Consider the following 9808-nt stretch of genomic DNA (forward strand, 5'->3'; position numbering starts at 1 on the left):
TATGTATGTATGTATGTACGTATGCATGTCCGTATGTATGTTTGTACATGAAGCATAACTCCTGTACCTGGATGGATTGTATTAATTGTTATATGGTATGTGGGTAGGTCTTTATGAGACCTTGAAACATGATTAGATTTTGGGCATTATAACGGTTTGTTAAAGTACTGCAGGAGACCTTCCGGTTTCGATATCTTGATTTAGTTGATGACAATTACTCTTCAGTATCCTTACTTGCATGTCTCCAGTCGTCTGGGCACGAATATGGGTATACTCATGTCGTTCCGTGCCAGTAGCCAGGCCACGGCCTTCTCATTAATTCTTCTGAAGCATTCAGAATCAAAGCTTATTACTGGTGGTTTAAAAGGGGCAGAATCCCAATATTCAAAACATTAAGCTATTGAATACATAAGAACGAAAATCCGAGGACAAGGGTCAAAAGATACGAGTATTTTTTTTTGTATTGGATGAGGTGATGGGATAGAATATCTACATTTAGGTACTTCAAATTTGCAAAGTCAAGTAAAGCTTTTTAGATCTTCATTAATCGTTGGTCGTTGCCATCACGGTCGTTGCCATCGGCATCATGAGCATGATCATCACTATCACGGACCTGAGTCAGCTTTTAACAGATGTCCCCTATGTGGCAGAGACTGTCATTCTCGCATAGGACTGTTTAGCCATAGCGGAAGCTGTAGGGCTGATTTTCAGTTAAATTTTGCCATGGTCATTACTGACCATAGGAGGTAATATATACTGCCTTTAATAATATAACTTATATTTGTGGTCGAGGAGTCTATCAATAAATATAAAGGGCATCAAAAGCGAAGCTATATGTCAGGGAAAAGTCACACAACATCCTTACGCTGCCTCTTTCCTCTAACGAACCCTTGGTTGGGTCAAGGCCATACAACCCACAGTCGAGCCAACAAACACCGACATGCTAAAACTCTCAAAAACAAGGTAAACTAATAACGCATGCAGCTGAGGTGGATACAGGTAGAATAACCAAACTGTTGGTGCTAGCCCAGTCAGGTGAGCCATCGCTAATTAGGGGCAATCTATCACTCTGACGGCCGGTCGTGGTCCACCGAGCCCCCGCCAACTGGCAATGTGTAGAACGGTACGATAAAAATCTACCCTCGTGGTCAGGAAGCTTTTAAACTGAACTTGTGTAACGGCTAACACTTTGGTATGGCGGTTTGTACGGACGAGAGCCTTCGGTGATGACAGAAAGTTTAGAGTACAGGGCATAAGAATTTTCTTTTACACAACCAGTTTTTCTCACCTGCTGATGCTTCGATGTCTGTAAGAACTCCAGTTAGAAGCTCTGAGGAAGATGTCTGACAGACATCGAAACGTCAGCAGGTGAGAAAAACTGGTTGTGTAAAAGAAAACTATTTTGTCCTATGACCTACCAACCTGATGAAATTATTGTCGGAAGTTTAAAGTACAGTTGTGAGGTTTTCGTGCGCTGTGTTTAGGAATGAATGATTGAAACTAACACCTTTCACTTAACTTGGATATCATATTTCACTGTCATAATGTTACCGTTTTTTTCTGGTTTGGGCAGCATTGATATTAAACGATGACAAATTGAAAATTGAATTAGAGTGAGAGTATGGAAAGTCAACAGCAGATAGAAATTTCTCTGTATCTGACAGGAATCTACTAGAGTGGCCAGGAAGCTTTTAGACGGGCTTTGTGGAACACTTCGTACGGGCTAGAGCGTTTGGCGATGATAGACCGTTTAGAGTAGACTTGCTTAGGTACAATGACGGTGCTTTTGGGTCCAGAGTTTAGATGATAGAAAGTAACACTATAGAAAAGACGCAATGCTCTCGTCGACTCCATGTTTGTGCCTTATCCTTCAATAAAAAATCTTTCTATTTCTTGTTTTGGACATCAAAGTTTGAATTGTACAGACTTGATTTTGTTGTGAGATTGGAAACTCGAATCTAATGGGTACTTCTTCTTCTTCGTCGTGTATACGAATCTACTAGAGTGGTCTGGAAGTTTTAAAGAGCTATGTGCACCGGGTTGCACTTAGGTATTGGCCTTTGCACGGGTGAGTGATGGCAGTTCATTTAGGGTTGATGGCGTGGTGATGTTTTTGAGCTCAGTGTTTAATTAAGGAATGAATTATGAAAAATAACACTATGGAGAAAAATCAAAATGATCTCTTGGATATTACGTGTCGATTATTTCGTTATTTGTTTAGGAAACATAAATTTTGAATGCCAAAATGACTGTGATTTGAAAGTCAAAATCTGTTAGCTAGGGATATACGGATTTGCTGTAGAATTCAGATAATGATCTAGCCACGTGGCCAGGAAGCTTTTTAAACGGGTTTCTTTGAGCTAGTAGAAAGTTAGAAGGCATTGCCTCATGTGTGAGCGATTCAGCGATGACAGATAATTTAGGATAACAAAGGGCTATGGTGTAAGGGACATAATTTTACCTCCTGTGTTTGCAAAATAATGTTGAAAATATGCTTGACACTGTTGAATTTTTTTACATAGTTTTCATAATCTTCTTATCATTTCTCGTTTAATAAGCTTTGATTCCCAATGGCATTATTAAACTCCAGAAGAAAAGTCCTGCAGTAACTTTATCCATCATGGTTGACCGGCTGTGTATATGGTGAATAAAAAGCTAGAAAGGATCAAGTTTCTAAAGCTGGTTGTCTGGAACAGCTGGGTACACACTCGGCGCTGGTGAACATGAGAAAGTCCACACCACTGCCTAGCAAAACCCGTATCTAATGCACCCAATACAAACGGGACCCATACCACCGTGGTGTGGACTGACAAGGGGTGGTCGGGCGATCGTCCTGCAAAGCGGCGCCTTTGAACATATGGTTACCGGTAGAATCGGCCAGTGTTGCGGCGTTTCCGGGCCTGTGTATCGTTCGCCCGGATAGACCCTCTGAGCGGCACTTGCCCCTCCTCTTTGCTTTGAGTGGAAAAAGCGTTCCCCTCCCACTTTAAGTGGGGCCAGTCTCGGGTTCGTACCCCCTTTCCGCCCTCGCCGCGCTCTCTCTGCGACGTAGAATTTGACAGATCGATCGCGCAACGAATTGTATAGAAAAGAAACGAGTTTTTTACACTTTCTGTGTTTTGTTGTCTTCTCAGTCACACTTTTACATGCTGTATGATATACCCAGTGTGAAATCAAAGGTTAGATATCCTATGTAGGTCGCAGTGAGAGCGCAGCGCGATCGCCGTCTAGTGGAAAGGGGGCCTAACTATGTACAAAGTCTGGGCTGATTTAGCGGTTTTCCTTGTACAGCCTAAAACGGAATATGATATATCTTTATACAATTGCTATGCATTTGCGTAGGTTTGATTTCCAACCTGCTCAAGATATCATTGGGGATTTCATTGCCATTATTTTATACACAATTTAAATCAGTCATACTATAAGGCCACATGGTTGCAAACCCGAGGTTTATACTGCAGTAGTATGAAGAAGACGAATTTTATTTCACAATATATAAAGCTTGTTAATGAAATACCCAGATAGACTGCAGACAGAACGTATGGTTGGAATTGTCGGCGATATTTTGGGCGGGGCAGTGCACAGGACATTCAAGGACTGTACACACTCTGGGCACGCCAGATATGTAGAAATGGTGTGTACCATTGCTGTGGAACATTGAAGGAATGGCATGGTGGGAATACTGTAAATGCATTTAAGTTCGCGGGGATTTAATTTTGCGATAGCAGGAAAAATAACTTTTCGCGGTGGTTTTAGTTTCGCGGTAACACCATAGACTGCAGTGTAATACCATCATAGAAAAATGTTCGCGGTGGTTTTACGTTCGCGTTGAAGTGGTCACCGCGAAAACCGCGAACATTAATCCACCGCGAACATTTCTGCATTTACAGTAACAGCACTTTTAAAGTGGTAGAAAGGACGGCGAAAAAGACCTTGGTCTATGCCAAATAGAGATTATTCAAGCAATTGTATATGCATGATTCAGACGTTTCAGATACCACCGCCATCTTTCGTCATTGACACTGAAGAGATCTTTTTGAAGAGCAAGTTTTATGTCCTAACTATGAATGTAAGTTTTGCAAGTTTTATATCCTAACTGACGAAATATTACGGATGTTATATGAAACGTCTGACCATTTCCAAAATCATATCCAGTTTAGTAATTGCAATTTGGCGTATTTTTAACTACCTGGATGTCTAACCTTCATCGTTGTACCTTAGTCTATGGTTGAAAATAGTTTTTGTAACGTCAGAATAGATACAGAATTAGAAAACTTTATACGTACTATCTAGAGCTTCGATGGCGTTAAGACATCGGTATGTTTGAAAGAAGTGTACAGCAAAAAAAAAAAAAGATCTGAAAAGTTGTTTTTTTACACGTTCACCTGTACTGAAAAGCCCAAAGAGTGCTGCTGGTATCCAACGTATGTCCCTGTTTATAAACTAACATAGGATTTGCCTGTATTTTATTTGCTTGGTGTAGGCCTACTGGTATTCTACGTATGCTGTTGTGTGTAAATAGTACGTCTCAGTGTGTGTAGTGACTACTGACATCATCCTGTACGTAAACCATCTGGTCAGAAAGAGGCAACAAAATCAGAAGTTTAAAAAGAATACTGTCGTCTTCATGGTCTTTAAGGGTAAGGTTATGAAAGTGTCATTATGCTATATCGCATATAATGACATTTGTCTGACTATGCAATCGTGTTAAGCGAAAATTAAATATTAATAAATTGATGGAATGATTAGAGTTTGATGTATCTTTCTAGGCTGTGGCAGTTAGTTAGATGTCACCATGATATTAGTAGCCTTTTTTCTGAGTTCGAAACTCAGATGTGTTACGCTTGACCGATTGAACGAATATGAAGACATAATTGAAATTTTGTTTTAGAAACTTGTTCTCAGCTCTCTCAGTCTCCTGAATATGGTTTAGTCCCCCCACCCCCATATTACGCCAAACCTGTAACACCATGCAAGGCCTGATCCCTATTTTGTAATCAGGACTACGCCGAAGCCCGGGGGTCCAAATGTTAATATTAAGGATATACTGTCTCTAAGTGGATTCTGCCCATATTCCCTTTCTGTTCTTTGTCATTTTTGTTGTAATAAAAAACAACAACAATAAGATGCCCTGAGAAAACGCTTTGTTGTGTATTTATTGTGAAAAGCAGCTATAAAGCCCTCAACATAATTATGTGCCTTATTTTTCTTTCAGCGTTCATGTCTGATCTGTCAAAGAAAGAGTAACTTTGATTTATCAAATATAACACATTGGCATCTGCTCGTATGCATATCTATTATATAATGATTCTGCCCAATTTAGAGCTATAACAATCTTGTTGCTCTTTGCCAATATAAAAAGAGCCTTAACTTGGTACTGGTAAGCTTAAGATTTGTGAAACCGTCTGACAAATTTCAAAGAAAGTATTGAACCCCAATTTTACGTTGAAGCAATGTGTCTCCTATCCATGTCTACGATATCGAATTTGACATTAGATCATTACTAAAATTGGTCTTTGCCAAGTCTAGTCCGTTGATGTCTGCACAAGATAAAGTTGAAAAGGCACCCTGACCCTATCAACTTTAAGGCACACGTTGAAAACTAGTTCTTTGCTCCAGACAACAACGTCTTTGCTGTCACGTCCCTCGTTTGTTTCCGTCACTCGTCGCGTTGCCACTCCAGACTCAGCCAGCGTGAAACAGATGGAGCAAAGAACCAGCCTACCAAAGAGCTGCATTCAAATCAGCCCGGTTTGTTATGTCTGCCGTGTTCCAGAGAATAGGTAGATTAGTTAAACAAATAACAACATTGTTCATTGTTACCTGATAGGGGTTTACATGTAAACATGGCCGCCTTCTCTCCCGGGCTCTCCCAACACAAACACGGCTTTGTTGTCTAAGAGGCTTTGGGCGAAGGTTACACCATACAGGAGGGGGATTCACGGGCGGACAATGGGGGTAGACACGCAAAAATGTTACTTAACCAGACAGGAGTACCTCTTACTTAAGACTCTACCTGCACAACTTTGTAAAGGTGTTGAAGACCATGGGAAACGCCCATACTGTGAAACTATGCATGCTTGTGTTGACTGCATAGAGTCATTGTATTTTCACTGCTATTTAATCTTTAAATGACATATGAACAAGCGTGTAGGATTCACTTTAAGACAATTGTAGTAGACACGCAAAAATGTTACTTAACGAGACAGGAGTTCCTCTTACTTAAGACTCTACCTGCACACCTTTGTAAAGGTGTTGAAGACCATGGGAAACGTCCATACCGTGAAACTATGCATGTGTCGACCGCATAGTTTCATGGTGATTAACGCAATATGTAAATATATCTCCATATGTTTCAAAAAGCGAGAAGAACATGTTAGATGTAGCCATTAGCGATATTATATGATATTACCTCAGTAGTAACACATAGTGCCTTAGTTCTCTTTCCATTTAGCCTAGTTTGAAACCATTGTATAAGTTTAGTTTTTCCTTTGCATCCATAAGAACACAAGTGGTCCCTTTGTGCATTTAGCATTAGGGCATGAATATGCAATAAAGATATGCAATGCACATATGTATTTCACTGCTTTTTAATCCTTAAACGGCTTATGAACAATGGTGTAGGATACACATTGAGACAGTTGTAGTAGACACGCAAAAATGCAACTTAAGACAGGTATAGTTCTTACTTTACACCTTGCTCATCACAGACAACCATACTATGAGACAATGCAGGCATCCGAATGTCTAAACTATTATCTTCACCACCTTTTATCTAATATCTTTTCTGATATATGAAGAGAATTTAGATTGGGAAAACGGTAGAAATCACGCAAAATGTTACTGAGGAATACTTCTTTTTCCTCGTGCTCAACCTACATGGCAAAATGCTATTCTTTAGACTGAAAACTGTCATGCCGTGAAGGTGTGCAGGTGTGGATTCGTTCTTTCTTTGCTATTTAGTGTTTTGGATAATCTCAGAAGGAAAGAATGGGTTAATTGTTGAGAATATACTGCTGGACAATGGTAGCAGGCTCGCAAAAAATGTTACTTAGCGAGACTGGAATACTTCTTCTTAGCTTAGCCCCACCCTACACATCCGAATGTCTCTCTGTGCTGGAAAACGGCTATATTATGAAATCTTGCAGGTGTTGACTTTTCCACTGTTTACTCGTTTGTCATTATCTATGGAGGAAAAAAAGAGAGGATTGTGAAAGATGCAGACTCAGGAAACGGAGGTAGACTTAAGTATGACTATCGGCATTGTACATTGAATAAGGATTCAAACCGATGGGTGTTCTATATCGGACCTTTCCAACGTTCAGGTCAGGTCAGTGAGAGTGTTACCATGTGTGGTATTTGCTATAGTTACAAATACTCATTTGACAGTCATGTGAATTGTTTTAAGAATGGTCTCCGTAGTCCATGAAACAACAGTTTACCTATGACATGCATACCTGGATACCTATGTCTTTTTAATACGTCGACGTATTTCACCACAACCTGCTCTGATATTGAACAGAATAATTAAGAATATTTTGAAAGTGTCACCTATCCTTAGAATATCGAGATTTATTTATCAAAATAAAATAAATGCCATAACTTTGCAAAATCTTTTTTTTATGATACAAAGCCAAGCATTTATGTTTTTTACCCGTTTTTGAAGAAGCTGGCGAGATAAGAAATACTGTGAATGGAGAGAGTTAATTTCCAAGAGTTGTCACACCTAGCCTCTTTAATACCCCTGTCACATTTGGCGAAAATCGATCGGAAGACGATTCTGCAGCAATCGCCCGAGCCTCGCTTATAATGAATGAATGAAGACCTTTATTGTACATTCATACCCACTGGGTTTAGTACAGGTCACAACAAATGATACAACATGATATAATGATACAATGAATCTACACTACTCAAGGATCGTATTCTACTACGTACATTCGGCTTCTTCTCGTTTCTTTGTGATATTGAAAATGTAAGAACAGATATGCTTTATAAGTAAAGGCTTGTCTAGATTCATAAGGAATATAAATTTGTCTATAATAATAACTTAGTTGCACAACAATTGTACAAGGTACAAAGTATAGCCTATATGTGACAGGGACGGTTTTCAGGTGAAAAATACGCGCAACCCTTTGCGGATCTTAAATATGGCCGATCTCCCATCGATACGCCCGAAGATCGTGGATAATGTGACAGGGGTATATACACCAGTCTCCGCGACTGCGTCCTTTCAATCCATACACATTGAACGTTGTGTTCAAGTCAGTAAGGTGAAAAGTTGCCTGTAATGCTTTGTTAACTCCCCACCGCGACTGCAACTTTGCTAAACTTATCCCAAAAGAAATGGCAACCATTTAGCAGGTAACCCCGAAGTTCCTCTTTGTTCAGGTTTTGCAGTTTAAGTTTTAGAGTTCACAGTTTTGTTTACTGTAGTCGCTCGACACTGCTCCGTCGTCTCCCCATCTGTCAAGCCTCACATAAATCAAGCGGGAATGGTTGGCCTGCCCATGGATATGTTGACACGGGTTCGATTCCCAAAGAAAAACGTGCGAGGCTTTTGTCCGATAATGGATCGTAGAAACGGCGTCAATCTTCACTTATACACTTCAAAAGACGGCGAGCTCGAGAGAAAGAGAATCCACCGACACTTTAGCGTGCCGTGTTTATTTCTATTGGAGAACCGACGAAAAACGGGGAATCATTAGACCTCTAGTTTAAACTGGTACTTCAAAAGATTCCTCAGCGCTTTGTCTCCGGGGAAGAATGGAGAAAGAAAGTCCCTTTCATACCTATTTGCTTAGGTGAGTCCTGAGGTGAATAAGGCTACTATTGTAAACACCAGTTTGAGTGAAAGAATAACAGCCCAAGCCGACCCTTTGTTCTGGCGATACGTGTCTGACCTTTCACCAAGGTCAAGTCCGTTGGCTCTGTAAAGGGACAGGATTTTTAAACACAAGTTAAAGAATGTTTTCTTTGATAAAACAAAATATATACCCCCAAATTGTCCCATCGCTGTACTACTTCTGGTCCACATTCATAATCCATATTTCTTGGCCAGCGAAACAAGCTGGACTCTCACTGCACTTGGGGCACCGGTGCGGCACTGCGGAGTTCGTAGATGACTCAACGAATTTCAGAGATAAAGAACGAATTTTCTTACGTTTTGTGTATGTTGTTGTCTTCTAAGTCATAATTTTAAGTCTTACGCAATATCTAAATTATTAAAAATTGCGAAAATACCTAAACAGTGCCGCAGTGAACGAACCCCACAGTGCCGCACCGGTGCCCCAAGTGCAGTGAGATACCACCTTTGGTATATTCAAGCAGAGACAGCCGAAATGGACTGACTGATATATCATAAATTATTATCTCTTTAATGTTTATTTAAGCCTCTTGGGCTATTCAGGATAATATGTGGTTCAGAACACCAGCAATGACCAACGTGTATTCTACAGTATTTGCAATGTCAATATATTGATACATCAAATCAAATCTGATGGCGGATTGACGTTATCGCAGTCAAACATTTAGACGTTGCACTCTTGGCTTGAATTTCAGCTTATCTGTTTGAAGGGAATTCAGAATACTATTAATAGTGTTTCGATATTGTAATTTGTAGGTATGCCGTCGAAACCGGCAAGAAATTGATAGATTGAACTGAGCATCGCATTAGGGACATTCTTAACTGGTTTATAGATACATGTAACCGTTATATTATCATTTCTTAGCAGTTTAAGCCATTTCACTTATATGGTACAATCCGTACAAAGGTAAAACAATAGTTGATATTAAAGATATAAAATGA

Source organism: Branchiostoma floridae, chromosome 3 (genome assembly GCF_000003815.2).
Source record: "Branchiostoma floridae strain S238N-H82 chromosome 3, Bfl_VNyyK, whole genome shotgun sequence".
Taxonomy (NCBI): Eukaryota; Metazoa; Chordata; class Leptocardii; order Amphioxiformes; family Branchiostomatidae; genus Branchiostoma; species Branchiostoma floridae.